A 17,146-nucleotide genomic window follows, 5' to 3' on the forward strand; every position below is an offset into this window, starting at 1 on the left:
TAAGTGACATCTATAAACAGGTTTTGAGCCTCATAACCACTCAAGGAGGTGGTTATCACTTGCATTTTATAGAGGAGGATAGGGGGCTCAGAGAGGTTAAGGGAGGTACTCAAGGTCACACAGTAGGGAAATCGCATAACTGGAATTCACGCCCCATGTGACTCTAGAAAGACTGGGAATTGGTCTTAGAAGCAGCAGAGGACCTTGGCATGGCACAGCCTTACTTAGAATGCCCTGTCATGGCCCTGTGCGTTGTCACAAATCCTACCTGAACTTGGGGGCCAAGAAAAGCCTTTGCCACCTGTCCGCGTCACCTCGGGGAATTCTTCCTCCACTAACCATCTCCATTTGTTGCCTTGACCACTCAGTGCAGAGTCACCGAGGCTCCTTGTTTTGGATGCTGGAAACTCAGCAGTGACGGCTACCTAGTGCCCGTTTCACGAGCTGCCAGTCCACTGGGGGGACAGTCAGCAAATGAGAAAACCATAGACCCCAAATACCCGCTTGCATATAGCAAGGGTGCTCCAAGGGAGGCGGGGCTGAGGGAAGTGACCTAGAAGCTGAAACCACAGAGAAGAATCTTCCAGAAAGAGGAACGCAAGCTATGGAAGCCTAAAATTTGGGGACAGCAAGAGGGATAGGGACAGAGCGAGTATCCCAAGATAAGCCAGCCCAGCGTGCAGGGGTGGCTAGAAGCCATCGGACTATGGATCGCTTTTAGGAGATGTTTTGGAAATGGTTGGGGGCTCTTTGGGTTTGTCACAGCGATTGGAAGAGTGACTGGAGGGGCGCCTGGGTGGCTCAGTCGGTTAAGCGGCTGGCTTCGGCTCAGGCTACGATCTCGAAGTTTGTGAGTTCGAGCCCCGCGTTGGGCTCTGTGCTGACAGCTCGGAGCCCGGAGCCTGCTTCGGATTCTGTGTCTCCCTCTCTCTCGGCCCCTCCCGTGCTCGCACTCTGTCTCTTTCTCTCTCTCAAAAATAAATAAACGTTAAAAAAAAAAAAAAAAAAGGAAGTGTGACTGGAATTAGTGAGCAGAGAATGCTGGATAGCTCAACAATCCACATGACCAAGACCTGTTTTGGGCCCCATTGAACTGTCCAGTGTGTTACTGGACACCCACATGTGTAGAAAAAGCCATTTATGATGATCTAAGCCTAGAACCTAGCTAGGCTAGGTTTTTTGCGTATAAACGCCAGCACTTCCACGATATTTTCAGATACACTGACTTTTCTGGGAACGCAATTACCGCGTGTATTGTTTTCCAGAGTTGTTCACTATTTCTAGAAGCCCCACCATCCAGCCTAATGGTGGCAACTGTCCAGACAACACACAGTTTATTCCTGTCTCATTCATGGATGTCTACACAGAGATGCTAGTATCCGCCTGATGAGATGGGTTTTATTTATTTATTTATCGAAAGATACCATTTTTTTTTTAATGTTTATTTTTGAGACAGAGAGAGACAGAGCATGAACGGGGGAGGGTCGGAGAGAGAGGGAGACACAGAATCTGAAGCAAGCTCCAGGCTCTGAGCTGTCAGCACAGAGCCCGACGCGGGGCTCAAACTCACGGACCGTGAGATCATGACCTGAGCCGAAGTCGGATGCTCAACCGACTGAGCCACCCAGGCGCCCCAAGATACCATTTTTTAAATGTTCATTTTTATTTTTGAGAAAGAGAGAGACAGTCAGAGGGCTGGGGGGGGGGGGGAGGAGCAGAGAGAGAGAGAGAGAGAGAGGGAGATAGAATCTGAAGCCAGCTCCAGGCTCCGAGCTGTCCACACAGAGCCCGACGCGGGGCTCGAACTCATGACCTGAGGAGATCGCGACCCGAGTCGGAGTCGGAGGCTTAACTGACTGAGCCACCCAGGCGCCCCTGGATATGTTTATTAAATGTTAGCTAGAGAGGTGCCTGGGTGGCTGGGTCAGGTTGGCATCTGACTCTTGATTCGTGAGATTGAGCCCCACATCAGGTTCCGCGTATGGTTCTGCCACCTGCCCCTGTCGTGTCTGGCTCCACGGAGGACTTCTCGCTGGGTGTGGAGCCTGCTTCCGATTCTCCCTCTCCCTCTCCCCAGCACTCGCACTGTCTCTCACTCTCTAAAAAAGCAACCAACCAACCAAAAACGTTAGCTAGGTTAATTAAGACGCAGAGAAGGCAATGATTTTAAGGGCACTTATTTACGGAGCATCTCCTTTGGGTCAGCATGATGGGCTACGTGTGTTCTTGAATCCTCCCCAGGCCCTATAAGGTGGCCCCATTTTACAGATAAGCAGTGGGAGGCTCAGAGGGGCCGAGGGGCTTGTCCAAGGTTATATGGATAGTATGGGGTGGGGGCTGGAGCTGAACTCAGGACATCCACCCACTCCCCTGAAAGTCTGCAAAAGTGGTTAGGAGAGGAGCAGAAAAGGGACTTCCCGGGTGTAGGGACATTCTGCATTCTGCAGTGGAAAACTGGGAAGGTTGGGGGTAGCTGAGCCACATAGATTTTCACAGGGAGAACACAAGAGACCTGCCGGCCATCGATGGACCCTCTTGAGGCGGAAGAGACCAGAATCTGCCATGTGGAAGAACAAGGCTCCTGGAGGGAGGGACCAGGACGAGTGTGGGGGTCTCTGTGCTAAGTGCTTTCCACAAAGTCACAGCTGGGAGCTTTCGCTCCAGCAGGTATAGGAGTCCCTGTGCGTTGCAGGACGGAGACGTAGGGACACGGTGCCAGTCCCGGCAGCCATGACATCTGCAGCATGTGTGAGGCTGACTATGGAGAAGTGGGGGTTTGGAGGTTCCATGAACTCCCCTTAATAATCGCACCTACCATTTGGAGACTCTCAGATTCCCTTGCTTTCGAGTCTTTTTTTTTTTTTTTTTTTTTTTTACCTTATTATTCCCCCCTCCGGCCCCGCCCCGCCCCCAGGGTCGTTTTTTTCTAGGACACTGTTATTAGCACATGGCTACCCTGCCTCCCCCTCCCAGTGGTGTTTTACTGGATCAGTAATTGAAGGACATCCCTCTTCAGACAAGCCTTCTTCCATGGAGTGGTCAGAGCTGTGTATTGAGGGAAAGTCAGAGATGATACTGATGAGAAATTCATCAGCCATGGTGTTTACTCGAGCCCAGCCTCCACTCCCACCATGGCCACTCCACTCTCAGTGGACCAGACTCCAAGGCTGCCCTGTTTACTCGTGAGTTTCCCCCTCAACCTGGTGCCTGGTGGGAAAACAGCTCCTGGGAAGTTCAGAGAAGGACGGGGCGGGGCCCGCGTGAGTCAGGAGGAGGGGGACCCCAAGAAAGTGGGGGAGACACAGAGAGGCAGCAGGGATTCCCAGGGGGACCCGAGGGGTGTACTTGTGCAGAGACCAACACAAGGGAAGTTAAAGAGAGACTCTTGGAGAGAAAGATGGACACAGGAGACAGAACATAAGAACAATATGCTACGGGGATGCCTGCGTGGCTCAGTCAGTTAAGCGTCCGACTTCGGCTCAGGTCATGATCTCACGGTCTGTGAGTTTGAGCCCCGCGTTGGGCTCTGGGCTGACAGCTCCGAGCCTGGAGGCTGCTTCCGATTCTCTGTCTCCCTCTTTCTCGTCTTCCTTTTTCTCTGCTCTTCCCCTGATCATGCTTTGTCTCTCTGTCTCTCAAAAATAAATAAATGCTAAAAAAAATTTTTTTTTACATATGTATAAAAGAAAAATACGTGATGTCGCCTGGTGATTGGGAGTGTGGTCACTGCAGCCAGAATGCCTGGGCATTGCCACTCACAGCTGTGTGCTTTTGAGGGAGTCATGTCACCTCTCCGGACTTCTGTCTCCCCTGTTTAACAAAAAGGGAGACCATTGCAGACCCCCTACTATGGGACTGGTTTTTTTTTTTTTTTAATGTTTTTAATGTTTATTTGCATTTGAGAGAGAGAGAGCACGAGTGGTGAGGAGGCAGGGAGCGAGGGAGACACAGAATCCAAAGCAGGCTCTAGGCTCTGAACTGTCAGCACAGTTCTAGTTGCTAAAGATACAGCGATGAGCAAAATATCCAGAAATCCCCTGCCTTCATGGAGCTGGAATTTTCTACAGGTAACAAACAAATAAGATAGATGATAGATAGTGTATTGGGTAAGGCTGTGTGCTATAGAGAAAAAAAAAAAAAAGGTGTGGGATACAGGTAGAGAACGGCCAGGAAAGATCTTTTGGAGGAGGTAACATTAGAGAAGAGACTTAAAGGGGGTGAGAGAGGGAGTCTTAGAGATACGTGGGGGAAGAATGTCTTCAGAGGGAGCAGCCGGTGCAAAGGCCCTGAGGTCAGGGCATGACGGAGGTATTCAAGGGACATCATGGTTTGGGTGGATTGAGAGGGAGAGTGGGAGGGTGGGGTTCTGAGCAGAAGGCAACTGAGCCACGCAGGTGCCCCGTTTCTGTTCCTTCACGGGGCATCCCGGAAATTACAAATGCATAGTTAACATATTGAAATCACTATTTACGCTTTCGTCCGCTTCTGGATAATACAAGGACCTGAGAACACTTTACCTTCCCTTCATTTGTTCCCAGGGTATGAATTACTATTGTCTGCTATTTTCAGTTCAGTTAAGATTCTGTTTTTAAGTAATCTCCCCACCCAATATGGGGCTCAAACGCACAACCCCAAGATCATGCTCCACTCACTGAGCCAGTAGGCACCCCAACATTACTATTCTATTTTATTTTTTAATTTTTTTTTTTTACATTCTCAGACCTTCTCCCTGGGATGGTGTTGCATTCTGCCCAAAGTATATCCGACATAATTTTCCCTAATGATGGTCTGGTGGTGATGAACACTCTCATCTCTCTCATCTCTCATGAACTCATTTTGTAGTCTGAAAATCTTTTTTAGGTTACCTAGGTTATGGACGGATTTGTGTTCCCTCGAAATTCATATAGTGAAGCCCTGACTCTCAGTATGTGACTGACGCTGAGTCTGACTCTCACTATGTGACTTCAGAACGTGACTGTATCAGGAGATAGGGCCTTTAAAGAGGTGATCCAGTGAAAACCAGGTTGCTAGGATGGGCCTTAACCCAATATGACTGATGTCCTAGAAGAAGAAGAAGAGATGAGGACATAGAAAGAGACACAAGAGGGGCGCCTGGGTGGCTCAGGCCATGATCTCACGGTCCGTGAGTTCGAGCCCCGCGTCGGGGCTCTCACTCAAGAACCAGGAGATCATGACCTGAGCTGAAGTCAGATGCTCAACCAACGGAACCACCCAGGCGCCCCACACCTGTTGATTTTTAAATTTCATTGCTCCTCTGTTTCATTTCTGGTTTTTTGGTTCTCTTTCAGAAAACAGTGTCACTTTCGATCGTTTCCTAATTATTGGCAGATATTCTCAAGCATGCGTGCCCTCATTCCAACATGGTAATAAGCATAACTTTTAAAATCAGTGTCTAATCATTCTAGAACCTGTAGTCTGAGTTCACCTGTTCTGTTCTCTTGGCTCTTGATGTTGTAGTATTTCCTTGTGACCTGATTATTTCTGACTGATGATTACTGATTTGTGGGACTTCCCCTAGTCCCAACACCGATGTGCCACCACCGGAGGCTGTGTTTGCTTTGGCCAGGCTCTGGGGCAACACTTCCAATCAGAGCCACCTTAGACCCAGTTCTGCCTTGATGTTCCTTGGCTCACCCAGATCTCTGTCCCAGGGGTGTCAATTTGTTCCTGAGTCATTCTTTTTTTTTTTTTTTTAAGGTTTATTTATTTAGTCTTTCTATCTCACGTGGGATTCAAACTCATGACCCTGAGACCAAGAGTCGCATGCTTTTCCAACTGAGCCAGCCAGGCATCCCTGTCCCTGAGTCATTCTGAGGTCACAACTTCTAAGGGATTTTTAAAAAACTGCTTATTTATTTTGAGGGGCGCCTGGGTGGCTCAGTCCGTTGAACGTCTGACTTCAGCTCGGGTCACGATCTCTCTGTTCGTGGGTTCGAGCCCCCGTATCGGCCTCTGAGCAGTACAGAGACTGCTTGGAATTCTCTCTTTCTCTCTCTGGTCCTCCCCTGCTCGTGCTTTCTCCCTCTCTCTCTCTCAAAATAAATAAATAAACTTAAAAGGTTTTTAAAATATTTATTGATTTTGAGCAGGGTGGGGGGGGCAGGGAGAGAGGGAGACAGAGAACCCCAAGTAGGTTCTGTGCTGTCAGCCCAGCGCCCGATGTGGGGCTTGATCCCAGGAACCCTGAGATCAGGACCTGAGCTGAGATCAATCCGGACACTTAGCTGACGGAGCCACCCAGGCACCTCTGTAAAGGACTTTTGAAAATGTCATTCTCCTCTTCTGCTGTGTCAAGGCGGTTGCTCCTGGAGTCGGGGCAGGGACAGGTTTAGATCTGGCTTTTGCCCTAACTCGGAAAAGCACTTTGGGGTCTCAGGTTAATGTGGGGGTGCCTTCCAGTCTACTTCCTGTCTTGGCCAGACGATGGGCCTTTGACCCTGGGGGGCCACGATAGGAAACCCAACTGTGTCCTCCAGGAAAACACCCTTAGGTTACAACACCTTCTGTAAATTCTTCCCGCATCTGTTTCTACTGCAAACTCTAGTAGGTTTATATCCCGTCTGTGTTTTCATCTCGTGAATGCTGTTAATAAAACTTTCTATTTTGAGATAAACTGTGGAGTCACCTTCAGTCGTAAGAAATAATAGAAATCCTGCACGCTGTTAACTCAGTTTGCCTGACTAATAATATTTTACAAAGCCATAATGTAATACCACAACTGCGATGTAGATGTTGATACAATCTGCTGATCTTATCTGGGGAGTTTGCATTTCGTTGAATTCATCTGTGTGTGTGTGTGAGCGTTTAGTTCTATGCAGGTTTTTTTTTTAATGTTTTTATTTATTTATTTTTAAATTTTTTTTTCAACGTTTATTTATTTTTGGGACAGAGAGAGACAGAGCATGAACGGGGGAGGGGCAGAGAGAGAGGGAGACACAGAATCGGAAACAGGCTCCAGGCTCTGAGCTGTCAGCACAGAGCCCGACGCGGGGCTCGAACCCACGAACCGCGAGATCATGACCTGAGCCGAAGTCGGCCGCTTAACCGACTGAGCCACCCAGGCGCCCCGAGAGATTGGCTTTTTTCACACAGCGTAATTCTCTGGAAATTCATCCACGTTGTTGAATGTGCCAGTGGTTCGTTCCGTCTTGTTGCGGAGTTGTGGTCCGGGGCATGGGCGAACCCCGGTGCCTTCAAAACCGTTCGCCTACCGAAAGGCATCTGAATCGGTTTTGATTTTTGACCATCTGTACAAAGCTGCCATGCATGACCATTCATGTACCAGTTGCCCGTCCGAACGTATATTTTCATTTCTCCGGGAAGCTGCCCAGAAGGTAACTTGCTGGGTCATGTGGTAATTGCCTGATTGGTGTTGTAACAAAGTGTTAAACTGTTTTCTCCTCGGGGCTTCTGAGATTTAAACGTTATACTTGCCAGCGTTTCCCTTGAGGCAAATAACTCAGCCTGCCATTACCGGAAGCAGAAAAAAACCTAAACTTTCCAACATATTGGCTTTCAGACGATGGCCAGACCACGACTTCTCCAGGTTGCAATCTTTTCTAAAGATCGTTGCTGGTTTCATTCCCCCGTCCAAGGTCCCTCAGGTGAGTGTCTTTTCTCATGCTGATGACTCATTTGTATTCTCTGGTCCAGTGTGGCTCCTTCGCTATTTCCAGGAACCACCTTCCTCCCCAGGGAAGCATTTCTGAAGGAGGAGGAACGCGGGTGGTGAGGAGAAACACTTGGAGAGGACGGGGGAAGAGATCCGGGCGTCTGTAAGGGGAGGCAGGGGGGAGGTTCCCCGTAGCCAAGGGCCTGGCTATCACCATCCTCCCTTTCAGTTGTGCTGCAGAATCTGACTCACTGGTCTGTCCCTCAGCTCCCCCTGCTGTGGTCAATTTCCATTTGCCCCTGTCAGATCCACTTCTGCCACCTCTGATCGGGGTGCATCAGTGGGATCCCGCTTCCCCTTCCCGTCGGGTTTTGCCAATGCCTGCCTCCCCTCTCCCTCCAAGACAAGGGAGGAATTGAAGGGAGAGACAGGTCAAGGCATCAGCTCTTGCCCGAGCCCCTCGAAGACCCTTCCCTATCTCTGGGTCCTGGTCGCATTCCCCCTCCTCACAGCTCCCAGCCTGGGGTGGTCACGGCTGCCCAAGGTTACCCGACCCAGGGTATTGCACCGTCCTCTTGGGGGTTGGCTATACCTTTGTAAATAGCCTCCTCATTCAGCTGCTGAAAGGACTCCAATGGAACGTGCCCTCTGTTTCCTTTGGGGACAATAGTCTGGCTTTCCCTGGGGGGTCCTGAGTTTCCTTTGGCAGTGGGGGTGGGGGAGTGGGGGGGTGATGAGAGCTCCCTGAACTTGTGCTAGGCTCTTTATAAATCCTAGTGGCTCTGCCTCCACCTTCCCCCCACTGCCTCATCTCCAGACCCAAGCTGAGTGTGGAGCCTGACTCAGGGCTTGATCTCACTACCATGAGATCATGATCTGAGCAGAAACCAAGAGTCTGTTGTTTAACTGACTGAGCCACCCAGGCACCACCCCAGCACCCCACTTCTTTGAACAAAACATACACAAACACAAAACCCTATGGCCCAAGAACCGCCACCCTTCTGAGACTATGGACACTCCATGATAAGGACCCCTAGTGCATTTAATGTCAATTCTTTTTTTTTTTTTTAATTTATTTAATTTTTATTTTTATCAAACCACTTTGAAACCTTTTTTTTTTTTTTTTTTTTTTTAGAGAGAGAGACAGAGTGTGAGCAAGGGAGGGGCAGAGAGAGAGGGAGACACAGAATCCGAAGCAGGCTCCAGGCTCTGAGCGGTCAGCACAGAGCCCCAGGCAGGGCTCAAAGTCACAAACCGAGAGATCAAGACCTGAGCCTAAGTCAGAAGCTTAACTGACTGAGCCACCCAGGCGCCCCACCACTTTGAAATCTTGTAACTGTTTCTTTTGGTATTTTACTTCCAGGATTCTGGATAACATGTTTAAATCTCTACTTCTTATGTTTCTATTTCACATTATCTATTGACTTCACGTCCCCTCTCCTTCCTCACTGTAGAATCGCTTTGCAATTTATTATTAGATCAATATTCATATCTGTATTATTATGACTAAGTAAAGTCCTGTCCCCAGCTGAGCCTTATAGTGTGCTATGATTACATTTATTTTCTCTGCTAACTTTTTGTTTTCATGAGATTGAATAATTGCCATCTGTTGTTGTTGGCTTAATTTCCCACCATGGAATCCTCACCATAAGAGTAAAAACTCCTGTCATATGTTCAAACACACTGGGTGACATAGGAGTTTTAAGTGATGTTAGGAATTATTCTAAAAAAAAATTTAGGTGTGGGGCGCCTGGGTGGCTCAGTCAGTTAAACGTCCGACTTTGGCTCAGGTCATGATCTCGTGGTTTGTGAGTTCGAGCCCCATGTCAGGTTCTGCGCTGACAGCTCAGAGGCTGGAGCCTGCTCGGGATTCTTTGTCTCTCGCTCTCTGCCCCTCCCCCACTCTCACTCTGTCTCTTTATCTAGAGAATAAATAAACATTTTTAAAAAATTTTTAAAATAGATGTGATAATTGTATTTTAGTGATGTTTTTAAACGCCCTTATATATATATATATATATATATATTTTTTTTTTTTTTTAATTTATTTCAGTAATCTCTACACCCAACATGGGCCTTGAACTCATGACCTCAACACCAAGAGCCATATGCTCTTCTGAGTGAACCAGCCAGGTGCCTCTAAAAAGCCCTTGTTTTTAAAGATACCTCTTGGAATATATGCATGAAATGACAGGATGGCTGGAATGTGTTTGAATTAACAGTGGAGGTTGACATGAAGCATGGCTGGGACTCACTCCCCAGAGTCCACTGACCTCTTGCACTCAGAGGGACTGCGTTGCACCCTAACTCCTGGATTTCTGTACTTGGCACTATTTTTCCGAGGTTGGGAGTGAAGTAGGGTGATGATGGTCCAAGGGTCATCAGAAGAGCTTGGGGAGCTCGTTAAACGGGCAGCCTCTGGGCCCCACACCAGAGAATCAGATGTTTCTGAGGATGAGTCTCTGAGTAGCTGCACTTTAGCTTTCATTTTATGTTTTTAAGTAGGCTCCACACCCAACATGGGGATGGAACTCACGACGCTGAAATCAAGAGTCACACACAAGCTCTACCAGCTGCGCTAGCCAGGCACTCCCCCCCCCCCCCCCCCCAGTAGCCGCATTTTAAACCAGCACTCTGGGGGCGCCTGGGTGGCGCAGTCGGTTAAGCGTCCGACTTCAGCCAGGTCACGATCTCGCGGCCCGGGAGTTCACGATCTCGCGAGATCTCGAGTGATCTCGCGTGAGTTCGAGCCCCCCGTCGGCTCTGGGCTGACGCCTCGGAGCCTGGAGCCTGCTTCCGATTCTGTGTCTCCCTCTCTCTCTGCCCCTCCCCCGTTCATGCTCTGTCTCTCTCTGTCCCAAAAAAATAAAAAATAAATAAACGTTGAAAAAAAAAAATAAACCAGCACTCTGGGCGATTCTGATGCACACTGGCATTTGAGAATTCTCCTGAAGAACTTCTTATCATGGAAAATTTCAAACACACGCTGTTATGGACTGAACTGTGGTTCCCTTCCCGTCCTACTCATATGGTGAAGCCCTAACCATCAGGGGGATGGTATTTGGAGATGGGGTCTTGGGGGAGGTGATTACGGTTAAGGGAGAACATAAGAGTGGGACCCCAATCTGTTGAAAGTGGTGTCCTTAGAGAGGAAGGAACACCAGCGCGCACTCTCTCTCTGTTTCTTTCTCCCTCTCCACCAGCACGAAGGGAAGTCTGTGCGAGGACACGGCGAGAACCCTGTTCTTGGACTTGCAGAACTAGGAGAAAATAGATGTATGTGATCTAATCTACCCAGTCTAGGGAGTTTTGTTATCTCAGCCTGAGCAGATTAATACGTACACAAATGGTTTACTGAAGCCTCACATACCTGTCACCCAGGCTCCGCTGTTATTGCCACATGGCCGGTCTCGTTTCATCTCTGTTCCAACATCTGCTAGATTATTTGAAATAAATCCCAGCCATGAGATCATTTCGACTACTCACACTAGAGTATGCGGCTCTAAATACGATTGTTTTTGACGTACAGCCACACAATAGGATGTCTAAATATTAATCATAATTTCTTAATACTATCCAACATTCAAAGTTCAAGTGTTCAAACTTCGCACGTTCAAATTTGAAATTCAAGCATATGTATACATATATTTTTAAAGTTTGTTTATTATTTTTGAGAGAGAGAGAGCAAGAGAGAGAATGCAAGTGGGGGGGGGGGGCAGAGAGAGACTCCCAAGCAGGTTCCCACGGTGTCAGTACAGAGTCAGATGAGACGGATGATCTCACCACTGTATAAATACCTTCCCCCCCCTTTGTAATTACCAAGGAATGTCTGGAACACACGTGGAGACTGTATGCAGATCCTGTTTAGGATACATTTTAACATTTAAAAAAAGTGTGTTAGAGAGCAGGAGACAGGAATGCTTCTGGTTCTCAGGGAGTAAACATTTTATTTGGGGGTGGGGTGGTGGAGGAAGACAATAGACCAGCAAATAAACAGTTAAGAGGTTCAGAGGGTCAGCCCCCCGTGAAGGCAGCGACTTTGTCTTGTTTACTGCTGTGTCTGTTGCCTGAAAGAGCACCTGACACGTCCGCTTTATAAAGTCATGTTGGAAGCAATGAATGAAGAGCCTTAGGCGCTAAAAGGGGATATTCATGAGAGACTCTGGGGAGGGGTGAGGTGAGTTGTGTGGCTATTTTAGGTAGGAAGCTGAGTTGGAAAGAAGAGGAAAAGCAAATGTAAAAAGTCCCTGAGGCCAGACAGAATTTGGTGTGTTTGATGAGCAGAGAGAGGGCCAGGGATGGGGGGTGGGGGGGGTGGCAAGGAGAGCCAGCAAGGCTGAATCCGAGTCCCCTCAAGGTCAGGCTGATGGGTTGGCCAGTGGAGTGGGACGCTGCAGACCGGGATGGGTAGTGTGGATTTTACATGGGAAGCCTGGTGTCAGGACAGGGTGATATGATTGGGGGTCCCTTGCTATAGAGAAAGACATCTTTTTGTGCCTTCCTGTGGACTTCTCTTACCATTTTGGGGACCCACTGGGGAATCTAATAAAAGTTGTATGTAAACACATGCAATTTTGTGTGCAATTTCGGGGGTTCAATGAATGCTCAGGTTCAGACTATCTGGTTTGTCGCACCCCTTGGACAGAGAAGTGGAGACTCACATCTACTAATAACTAGCACCTACAGAGCCCTTAGTCTGTGTCAGGCTGTGTTCTAAGTACTTTATAAACGGATAGCACAATCTTTGCCACAATCCAAGACGGAAGGTCCTCGATGATCCCCCATGGTATAGATGGGAAAGAGAGAACGAGAGAGGGCTGCCTTTTCCATGATCCCACAGGTAGCCAATGACAAAGGAAGGGTGACAAACCCGGAGTCTCTCTTCTTAGCTGTTAGGCCAGGACTCCCTCCAAGTTAACTCAAGCTTAGGGGGCAAAGACACTCTGAAATCCATGCTAGGTCTTTCCAAGGGTCTCAGGCTCAGTGGCTAGCAACTTTGGTTATTTGACCCCAGCCGCGCCAAGAAAGCTGGGTAAATAAAGCAAGGATTGTCATTGCTGGGTCAGGTGAGGACCCCAGGCTTGGGAGGCGGGGAGGCTGGGTTGTGGAGTTCCACAGCTGGCAAGGTGGGCACGGGGAGAGGATCCAGTCAGGGTGTGCGTTGTGTGCGTTTGTTGCTTGTTACCTTGTGTCTGCCCCTGGGGTCCGTGGGAGTATTTGAGCTTTAGTAAAGGAGAGCATAGGCTCGGGAAGGTGGCATGGCTTCAACTCTTGCTCACGGCTCACTAGCTGGACGATTTCGGGCAAATTACTTAGCGTCTCTGTGTCTCCTTTTCCTTGTCTGTAGAATGGAGGCAATCACAGCTTCCACCTCATAAGGCTTTGTGAGGGAGGATTCAAGGAGATGGAGCATGTCGGGGGTCACCCAGCCCGTGGCAAGGGGCTCCTCAAGGGCAGCCTATTCGATCTAGTGCGTCATTCCACAGTGTCTGCTGGGTGACATTCCATCAACTTCACTGTGCCTCCTCCGGGTGTTATGTTTGCCAACCCGTGTACTCCTGAGCGCTTGGAGGACCTGCGTCGATACTTTCCGCATCTTCTGTCCCCAGGGCTAGTTACAAGGTTAACCCTGGCATCCACTGTCAGACGCCCGCGCAGGCCCGGGTTCCGGAACCACGCCCTCTCCCCAGCCCTCCAATCCCAGGGCTAAACAGCGACAGCTACCTTCCCTCTCCCGGAAGCCTGCTTTCCTTAGCCACGCCCAACATTATGTGGTCACGCCTCAGCCCTCCAATCCCAGGCGTGAGGCCATTAAGCCACGCCCATCCGTCAATTCCACGGCTGGGTGTGCCGAAGTCCTCCCACAGCACACCACGCCCCCCTCTCTTCCCGCTCTAGCCACGCCTTCTCCCCCACCGACTCCAGCACCGCCCCCCTTCTAGCACCTGGCCTGGAGCAGTCACTAGATTGTGGAAGGGTGTGGGTCCTGGAGACTTTATTTGCCCGCAAAAAGGTCTTGCCATGGGAGGTTGGCGAAGTACATCTTGCTCTACGGACACATGAATCTCTGGGCCTCGCGGGGTAGGCAGAAGCCGACCCAGAGACCTCTGCCCACCCCCTCTTGGTCCGCAAGTGATCTGTATTTGAAAAACGTCTCCAGGGATCAATCTTCCGGTGGGGAGAAAAGAGCCAAAGGCACCTGGGGTGATGTGGGGATACCCCTCACCAAAGGCCGCTTGTTTTCTACCTTCATCCTCAAAGTTCCACCCAATCTCTGGAATCTATAGCAAGAGAGGAAAGCGTTATGATTGTTTTGTTTTGTTTTTAAAGGGGGGTGGTCAGAATTGGGCAGACTCCCTCCTGCCTCTAAGATGCAAAACTTTAAAAAAAAAAAAAAAAAGGAAAGGAAAGGAAAGAAAGGGAAATGACAGTTCATTTACTAAAATCAACAAATGAACTACATATCGGTATCACTTGGAAGGACCCAGAGTGGGGGGGTCATTCGTCGCTGAGTGAAGAGAGGAGTGAAAGGTAGGTCCAGGGAAGGTGAGGAGGGGGCTTCTGGGGTCTTCCCCCAGCCACCTTCCCTGGATTTCTGTATTTTCGCTTCTCTTCTTCTCTTTCTCTGGGTCTCTACTCACCCCCTCATGATACGTCCGTCCTGCTCTCTCTGGGTTTCTATCCCCCATCTCTCTGGCTCTGCCTCTCTTGTGTGTCTCTGTCCTTTCTCTGCGTCTCTTGTCCCTCTCTCTGACTTCTCCCCTCCTCTCTGGGGTCTCTGTCTGTTTCTCTCCGACACTGAGTTTCTCTGCCTTCTCAGTCTCTGCCATCTACCTGGATTTTTGGCCATGCCCCTTCTCAGCCCTCCAACACCAGGGCTGAAGGCTGTCCACGCATATTTCTCCCCATCAATTCTAGGGCTGTTACTCCACTCTACTCCTCCCAGGGTCCTCTTCTGTATCACTGGTAAGGGGCAAGTGATTAGTGTTCGCAGATAGAAGATTAGCAGAGGTGACAGAAAGAAGTTAGGAAGGCTTCTCCACCTTCCCCTTCCCCTTCCTTGGGCAGCACGCATTGGTGATGGTGGAGCCTATAAATGGACATCTACTTTGAGCCCACATTGTACTGTTGTGTGAGCAGGAGCTAACCTGCTGTTGTCCTAAGCCATTGAGATGTCAGGGTTTATTTGTTACAGCAGCTAAAGTTACCTTACTACCTACCATGCCCAACCTACCTTCTCATACAGAAAGCTGACAAGACCCCAACATTAAAATTCCTGAATCTTCAATTCACATATCCATCTCCAATGGTAGGACAATGTCTTCTCATATTAGGACCCAACTCACATCCTGCCAAAAGCTGAGTGAACATTTAAAGGTAATCTTACCCCAATCTTAGTCTCAATTCTACCTTTGACCTAACCTGACTCTGACCTCAGGTAAATCCCTAGCTCTGTTTCTGGTATAAACCCAAATTTGAATCTGTCCTTGAACCCAACACTGTCTTGGCCTAATTCTCTCTCTAATGACCTTGGCCCTGATACTACTCTTAAGTAAGTCTGATGATTATGACCCACTTATATCACAAGTCTGAACCTTAATCCTGGTCCTAAGCAGAGATTCACGCTGACCTTGATCTCTGTGTCAGTCCCAATCCAGCCCTAGATCCAAATCCAGCCCTGATTTTAGCTACAATCCTAGCCTTGATTTTGATTCTAGCTGTCTTAACTCTATACCCAGTCTTTACCCAGGTCCTGTGTACTCAGCCCTAACCCCAACCATAGCCATAACCCAAACACTAGGCTGGTTGTCACCTTTACCTGAATTTTTTCTTTCAACGAGAGAGAGAGAGAGAGAGAGAGAGAGAGAGAGAGAGAGAAGGGAGAGGGAGAGAGAATCTTAAGCAGGCTTCATGCCCAGCACAGAGCCCCACTCAGGGCTTCATCCCACGACCCTGGGATCTTGACTTAAGCTGAAATCAAGAGTCAGTCAAATCAACCGACTGAGCCACCCAGGTGCCCCATCCTGTACCCTGAATCTTAACCCTGTCTTCAACCCCAAACCAAACTCCATCCACCAATACTGATTGCTACTGATCCTTAAGCTTAGCCTTAGCCTGATTCTGAATTTCTAATCTTAACTGGAACCAAACTTTGGCGCTAAGAGTTTCATGTAAGTTGGAGTCATCCCTGACTTTTGTTTCTCTTTCACTCCCCACACCCAGTCCGCCAGTCAATGCTAACAGTGCTCCCTTCATGTTCTATCAGTGTTTGACTACTCCTATCTGCCTCCACAGTCACCATCATCTTCTTCCTGGATTACTTCAGTCACCCTCTCCCTAGGCTCCTTGTTGACTCTCTAGCCACCCCCACCCCCACCCAAAGGGATCTTGTTAAAACCTGAGTCGGCTCACATCAGTCTGCTCAGAAACCTCCCATGGCTTTTATCTCACTAGGAGGAAAAGTAGAAGTCCTACACTAGCCCCCAAGATCCTAAATAATATGGCCCCTTTCCTCTCTTTTCTGACCCCATTTCCTCCCACCCTTTCCTTGTTCACTCTGTTCCAGCCACCCTGGCCTCCTTGCTATTCCACACATACTCCAGGGACATCCCACCCTAGGCCCTTTGCACTTGCTGTTTTCTCTGCCTGGAATGCTCTTTCCCCAGGTACCCACATGCCCACCGCCACGTCTTTCGGGTATGTACTCACATGTCATATTTCCAGTAAAGTCTCACCATTCACCTTATTGAAAATTGCAATGCCTCTTTCTCCCAGAATTCTCAGTTTCCCTTCTCTGCTTCATGTTTCTTTATGATGTGTATTATCACCTAGTGTACTGTGTGATTTACTTATTTGTTTATTGTCCATCTCTCTCCCCCCCCCCCGCCCCCCATGATGTATAAGGTCCCCAGGATAAGAAGAATTGTCTCTTTTTGTTACTCAATGTCTAGAACAGTGCCTGGCATATAGTAGACACTTAATACCTTTTGAATGACCATGTGCTTCCTGAGAAAGATGCAGCTCCATTTCCCGGTGGTTCTGGGATGACTGGGTCAGAGAAAGAATAGTGCAGATGGGAGCAGGTGGCCGTGGCCAGAGCTGCCAGGAGTGTTCAATTATATCTGGCCAACAGTTCAATTATATCTAGCTCTGTCCCTAAACCTCTGTGGCCACTTCAGCCCTGGCCAGGAACTCACCCAACTTGTGGTTCACGTTGCCCACCTGCAGGGAGAGCAGCTGAGTAAGGTCAGAGCCTGGGTTCTTTTCCTAGCTTGTTCCTGGAACCAGGGACATCCATATATTCCCTGCTTTCGAACTCTCAGCTTCCAGTCCAGCTGAGAATGGGGTGAGGGCCAGGAGGGAGACTCTGCTCAACACTGGAGCTGGAACTGGGGATAAAGGTGGGGATGAGGCAGGAACGCAGTGGGGCTTGGCACGGCCAGTGGCGAAGAAAGAAGACAGAGAAGGCCATAGAGGTGGAAGGACTGAAATACGACTGGACGGTGAAAAAGA

The sequence above is a fragment of the Prionailurus viverrinus genome, chromosome E2 (genome assembly GCF_022837055.1).
Source record: "Prionailurus viverrinus isolate Anna chromosome E2, UM_Priviv_1.0, whole genome shotgun sequence".
Classification (NCBI taxonomy): domain Eukaryota; kingdom Metazoa; phylum Chordata; class Mammalia; order Carnivora; family Felidae; genus Prionailurus; species Prionailurus viverrinus.